The sequence below is a fragment of the Cryptomeria japonica genome, unplaced genomic scaffold (assembly GCF_030272615.1).
Source record: "Cryptomeria japonica unplaced genomic scaffold, Sugi_1.0 HiC_scaffold_101, whole genome shotgun sequence".
Classification (NCBI taxonomy): Eukaryota; Viridiplantae; Streptophyta; class Pinopsida; order Cupressales; family Cupressaceae; genus Cryptomeria; species Cryptomeria japonica.
This window is the reverse complement of record NW_026728923.1, coordinates 23,873-30,000: the sequence shown is the minus strand read 5'-3', so window position 1 is coordinate 30,000 and position 6,128 is coordinate 23,873. Positions and strand designations below refer to the sequence as shown.

Below are 6,128 nucleotides of genomic sequence, written 5' to 3'. Positions count from 1 at the left end.
GCCCGGCGAAAAACTAAGAAAGGGTGCAACACCGGGACTTCCCGGGAGGTCACCCATCCCAGTACTACTCCGGCCCAAGCGCGCTTAACTGCGGAGTTCTGATGGGATCCGGTGCACTAACGCTGGTATGATCGCACCCGTTATGAGCTTGTCGCAGTGTGTACTTAGCAAACCGCGACCCACGTGCGAATCCACCCCGGCCACCCACCCCCGTCGAGGTGCACACCCTCCCTCGCGAAGTGCGCCCCGTTCGCCAAGTGTGAGCCCTGCCCGGGTGCGCGCACCTTGCTAGGGCGTCGGGTGTGCACCCGGCCCGGCCTACGTGCGTGCACCTGGACGGGGCGTCGTGTGCGTGCAGTGTCCCGTCTGCAACGCGGTGCCCACACACCACCTCGGGCGCAACGACCTGCGCTCACATGTGGGCCGAGTGCACCTTGGTGCATGTTCGGGGCGCCTCGGGTGCACGCTCGATCTTGCCCCGGTGCACCAAGGCGCTCGGTTTGCCCCGGGTGCGCACTTGGTGCAAGGTGGGCACCCAAAATAGGGATCAAGCACCAAAACACAAGTTTCGGGATGCAAAATGGGACCCAAGGACCACAAATGCGTTCCAAGACCCATGATGGGTCCACGAGAACAAAAATGTGTTCCGAGACTTAATAAACAAATATTGGGTTTTAGGAGAAGAAACATGCTCTGATGCCCAAAACGAGAATCGACCCCGAAAAGGCCACAGGCCAAAAGTGGGATGCGAGACAAAAAAAAATGGGACCCGAGGACCAAAATTGGGTTCCCAGGTCGAAGACAGGGCAACCGGACAAGAAACGACCTCTAAGGCTCGAAATGAGTCCCGACGACTAAAACTTGACAAGAAGCACCCATCAGGCACCCAACTCGACACCCATGGGATGCCGACCCACCCGGGCTTCCACCTAGCACACCTTGGCACCCACCCACCCTCGCACCCAACCTCGCACCCAACTTAGCACCTTTGAACCCACATTGGCACTCACCCTGACCCTGGCACCTTGGAACCCACATTGGCACTCACCTTGACCCTGGCACCCACCTTTGCACTCACCTTGGGACCCACCCTGGCTCCCACCTCGGCACCCACCCAGACACCCACCTTGGTTCCTTGGCACCCACCTTGGATCCTTGGCACCCACCCCGACACCCACCTTGGCACGCAACTTGGCTACTTGCCACCCACCTTGGCTCCTTGACGCCCACCCCGACAACCACCCCGTGACCTACCCTGGCTAGGGTTGGTGCACACCCACCCTGGTGCCCACCTTGGCACCCACCCCATGACCCACCTTGGCACGCACCTTAGTACCCACCCCGTTACCCACCCTAGGACCCACCCCGTGACCCACCTTGGCCAGGGTGGGTGCCTTGGTGCGCACAACTTGCCTGGGCTGCACACCAGGGCGGGCTCAAGATGGCACCCGCGTTCCGTTTTTTTCACTATCTTTCAAAACGGAAATTTTAAAATCTCGTTTTTTTTTTTTTTTTGCCTTTTCTGGAAATTAGTGAAGGCAGCGCATCAAAGGTGCGCAATGCTGGTGCGAACCCGGGAGCGCTCCGATGTGTGCTCCAAGGTGCGGCGTGCACGAAGTCCGAGCCCGGCTTGCCCCGGGTGCGCACCTCGCGTGCACCTTCGCCGGGGTGAGCACCTTGGCTGGGTTGCGCGCCCTGGTGCGCACCAAGGAGCGCTCTGAAGTGTGCTCCAAGGTGCGGCGTGCACGAAGTCGGAGCTCGGTTTGCCCCGGGTGTGCACCTCGGGTGCGCACCTCGCGTGCACCTTCGCTGCGGTGGGCACCTTGGCTGGGTTGCGCGCCTTGGTGGGCACCATGCAGTGCACGAAGTCGGAGCCCGGTTTGCCCCGGGCGCGCACCTCCGCCAGGGTGGGCACCTTGGTGCGCACAACTTGCCTGGGCTGCGCACCAGGAAGGGCTCAAGATGGCACCCGCGTTCCGTTTTTTTCACTATCTTTCAGAACGGAAATTTTAAAATATCGTTTTTTTTTGCCTTTTCTGGAAATTAGTGAAGGCAGCGCATCAAAGGTGCGCAACGCTGGTGCGAACCTGGGAGCGCTCCGATGTGTGCTCCAAGGTGCGGCGTGCACGAAGTCGGAGCCCGGTTTGCCCCGGGTGCGCCCTGGTGGGCACCATGGTGCGCACCAAGGAGCGCTCCGAAGTGTGCTCCAAGGTGCGGCCTGCACGAAGTCGGAGCCCGGTTTGCCCCGGGCGTGCACCGCGGGTGGGCACCTTGGTGCGCATGCCTTGCCTGGGCTGCGCACCAGGGCGGGCTCAAGATGGCACCCGCGTTCCGTTTTTTTCACTATCTTTCAAAACGGAAATTTTAAAATCTCATTTTTTTTTGCCTTTTCTGGAAATTAGTGAAGGCAGCGCATCAAAGGTGCGCACCTCGCTGCCCACCACGGTGCGCAACGCCGGTGGGCACCCGGGAGTGCTTCGAAGTGTGCTCCAAGGTGCTGCGTGCACGTTGTCGGAGCCCGGTTTGCCCCGGGTGCGCACCTCGCGTGCACCTTCGTCGGGGTGGGCACCTTGGCTGGGTTTGCCCCGGCTGCGCTCCGAAGCGGGGTTATTGGAGCGCCGCCTCTTTTTTTGTCGGAGCGTTTGGTGGGGTTTCTCGCATTGGCTCTTCCCAGGCCCGGTTGCCACCCTGGCGCGCACGAAGTCGGAAGTAGGGTTAATTGCCCGGGTGCGCACCTTTGCCAGGGTGGGCACCTTACCTGGGCTGTGCACCAGGGCGGGCTCAAGATGGCACCCGCGTTCCGTTTTTTTCACTATCTTTCAAAACGGAAATTTTAAAATCTCCTCTTTTTTTTGCCTTTTCTGGAAATTAGTGAAGGCAGCGCATCAAAGGTGCGCACCTCGCTGCCCACCTTGGTGTGCTCTGAGGTGCGCACCCGGGAGCGCTACGAAGTGTGCTCCAAGGTGCGGCGTGCACGTTGTCGGAGCCCGGTTTGCCCCGGGTGCGCACCTCGCCTGCACCTTGGCCGGGGTGGGCACCCTGGCTGGGTTTGCCCAGGGTGCGCTCCGAAGCGGGGTTACTGGAGCGCCCCCTCTTTTTTTGTCAGAGCGTTTGGTGGGGTTTCTCGCATTGGCTCTTCCCAGGCCCGGTTGTTGGGTGCGCTCCCACCCTGGCGCGCGCGAAGTTGGAAGTTGGGTTAATTGCCCGGGCGCGCACCTTCGCCAGGGTGGGCACCTTGGTGCGCACACCTTGGCTGGGCTGCGCACCAGGGCGGGCTCAAGATGGCACCAGCATTCCCTTTTTCTCACTATCTTTCAAAACGGAAATTTTAAAATCTCGTTTTCTTTTGCCTTTTATGGAAATTAGTGAAGGCATCGCATCAAAGGTGCGCACCTCGCTGCCCACCTTGGTGTGCTCCGAGGTGCCCACCACGGTGCGCTCCGAGGTGCCCACCACGGTGCGCAACGCCGGTGCGAACCCGGGAGCGCCCCGATGTGTGCTCCAAGGTGCGGCGTGCACGAAGCCGGACCCCGGTTTGCCCCGGGTGCGCACCTCGCGTGCACCTTGGTGCGCACACCTTGGCTGGGTTGCGCGGCCTGGTGGGCACCATGGTGCGCACCAAGGAGCGCTCCGAAGTGTGCTCCAAGGTGCGGCGTGCACGAAGTCCTAGCCCGGTTTGCCCCGGGTGCGCACCTTCGCCGCGGTGGGCACCATGGCGTGCACGAAGTCGGAGCCCGGTTTGCCCCGGGTGCGCACCTCGCGTGCACCTTCGCCGGGGTGGGCACCTCGGCTGGGTTGCGCGCCCTGGTGCGCACCAAGGAGCGCTCCGAAGTGTGCTCCAAGGTGCGGCGTGCACGAAGTCGGAGCCCGGTTTGCCCCGGGTGCGCACCTTCGCCGCGGTGGGCACCCTGGTGCGCACCATGGCGTGCACGAAGTCGGAGCCCGGTTTGCCCCGGGTGCGCACCTCGCGTGCACCTTCGGCGGGGTTGCGCGCCCTGGTGCGCACCAAGGAGCGCTCCGAAGTGTGCTCCAAGGTGCGGCGTGCACGAAGTCGGAGCCCGGTTTGCCCCGGGTGCGCACCTCGCGTGCACCTTCGGCGGGGTTGCGCGCCCTGGTGGGCACCATGGTGCGCACCAAGGAGCGCTCCGAAGTGTGCTCCAAGGTGCGGCGTGCACGAAGTCGGAGCCCGGTTTGCCCCGGGTGCGCACCTCGCGTGCACCTTCGCCGCGGTGGGCACCATGGCGTGCACGAAGTCGGAGCCCGGTTTGCCCCGGGTGCGCACCTCGCGTGCACCTTCGCCGCGGTGGGCACCATGGCGTGCACGAAGTCGGAGCCCGGTTTGCCCCGGGTGCGCACCTCGCGTGCACCTTCGCTGGGGTGGGCACCTCGGCTGGGTTGCGCGCCCTGGTGCGCACCAAGGAGCGCTCCGAAGTGTGCTCCAAGGTGCGGCGTGCACGAAGTCGGAGCCCGGTTTGCCCCGGGTGCGCACCTCGCGTGCACCTTCGCCGCGGTGGGCACCATGGCGTGCACGAAGTCGGAGCCCGGTTTGCCCCGGGTGCGCACCCCGCGTGCACCTTCGCCGGGGTGGGCACCTCGGCTGGGTTGCGCGCCCTGGTGCGCACCAAGGAGCGCTCCGAAGTGTGCTCCAAGGTGCGGCGTGCACGAAGTCGGAGCCCGGTTTACCCCGGGTGCGCACCTCGCGTGCACCTTCGCCGCGGTGGGCACCTTGGCTGGGTTGGGCACCATTGAGCGCTCCGAAGTGTGCTCCAAGGTGCGCACCATGGCCCTCCAAGGTGCGCAGCATGGCGTGCACGAAGTCGGAGCCCGGTTTGCCCCGGGTGCGCACCTCGCGTGCACCTTCGCCAGGGTGGGCACCTCGGTGCGCACACCTTCTCAATGTTTTCTTGCCTTTTCTGGAAATTGGTGAAGGCAGCGCATCAAAGGTGCGCACCTCGGTGTGCTCCGAGGTGCGAACCCGAGAGCGCTCCGAGGTGCCCACGAAGTCGAAAGTCGGGTTAATTGCATTGTTTTCCCCGGGTGCGCTCCGAGGTGCGCAACATCGGTGCGCACCAAGGAGGGCTCCGAAGTGTGCTCCAAGGTGCGCACGATTCGGAGCTCGGTTTGCCCGGGGTGCGCACACCTTGGCTGGGTTGCGCACCCTTTGTGCGCTCCAAGGTGCGCACGAAGTCGGAGCTCGGTTTGCCCCGGGTGCGCACCTTCGCCAGGGTGCGCACCTTGATGCGCACGCCTTGGCTGGGCTGCGCACCTTGGTGGGCGCCATGGTGCGCACCTTTCGTGCGCTCCAAGGTGCGCACGAAGTCGGAGCTCGGTTTGCCCCGGGTGCGCACCTTGGTGGGCGCCATGGTGCACTCCGAGGTGCCCAAGATTGGTGCGCACCAAGGAGCGCTCCGAAGTGCGCTCCAAGGTGCGCAGGTGCGCGCGAAGTCGAAAGTTGGGTTAATTGTCCGGTTTGCCTCGGGTGCGCACCTTGCGTGCACCTTCGCCAGGGTGGGCGCCTTGGTGCGCACACCTTGGCTGGGCTGCGCACCCGGGCGCGCACACCTTGGCACCCGCGTTTCCTTCATTTTAAATTTTTTTTTTTTACAATCTCTCAAGTGGGAAATTCTATAATCTCAACTTTTTTTGCCTTTTCAGGAAACTTTTGAATGGAGCGCATCATTGGTGCGCTCCGAAGTGTGCTCCAAGGTGCGCACCTCTGGTGTGCTCCAAAGCTCTCTCCAGCTGCGTGCACCTGCCCCGGCCGCGCACCCGGCCCCGCCCAGCTTCGCTCACCTGTCCCGGGCGTCTGGTGCGGAACCTTAGAGTAAGAAACATCACCGTGCACCTTGGCCAACGTGCGCGACTCGACCGAGCGCGCACTGGCCGAGGTGCACACCGATTTCACCTGGGTGCGCGCGCAGCACCTCGGGCGCACCGGGGTGCGCGCACAACGCCCGGGTTGCACCGTGGCCTGTGTGCTCGGGGCGCCTCGGGTGCGCGCTCGGTGTCGCCCCCGCGCGCGCGGTAGTGCGGGCAGCGCACCCCGGCCCGGCCCGGCCCCGACGAGAACGCAAACGGGCAAAAGGTTTATTCAAATAGCATTGCGACGCCCGGCGAAAAACTAAGAA

General features: G+C 63.7%; 1 non-coding gene across 1 annotated transcript; it reads right to left on the bottom strand.

Moving 5' to 3' along the window:
- Positions 1-20: 20 nt before the first annotated feature.
- On the bottom strand, positions 21-139 carry LOC131865080 (5S ribosomal RNA). The gene has a single exon (XR_009363814.1). It is a non-coding gene; the product is annotated as a 5S ribosomal RNA (ribosomal RNA).
- Positions 140-6,128: the final 5,989 nt, after the last annotated feature.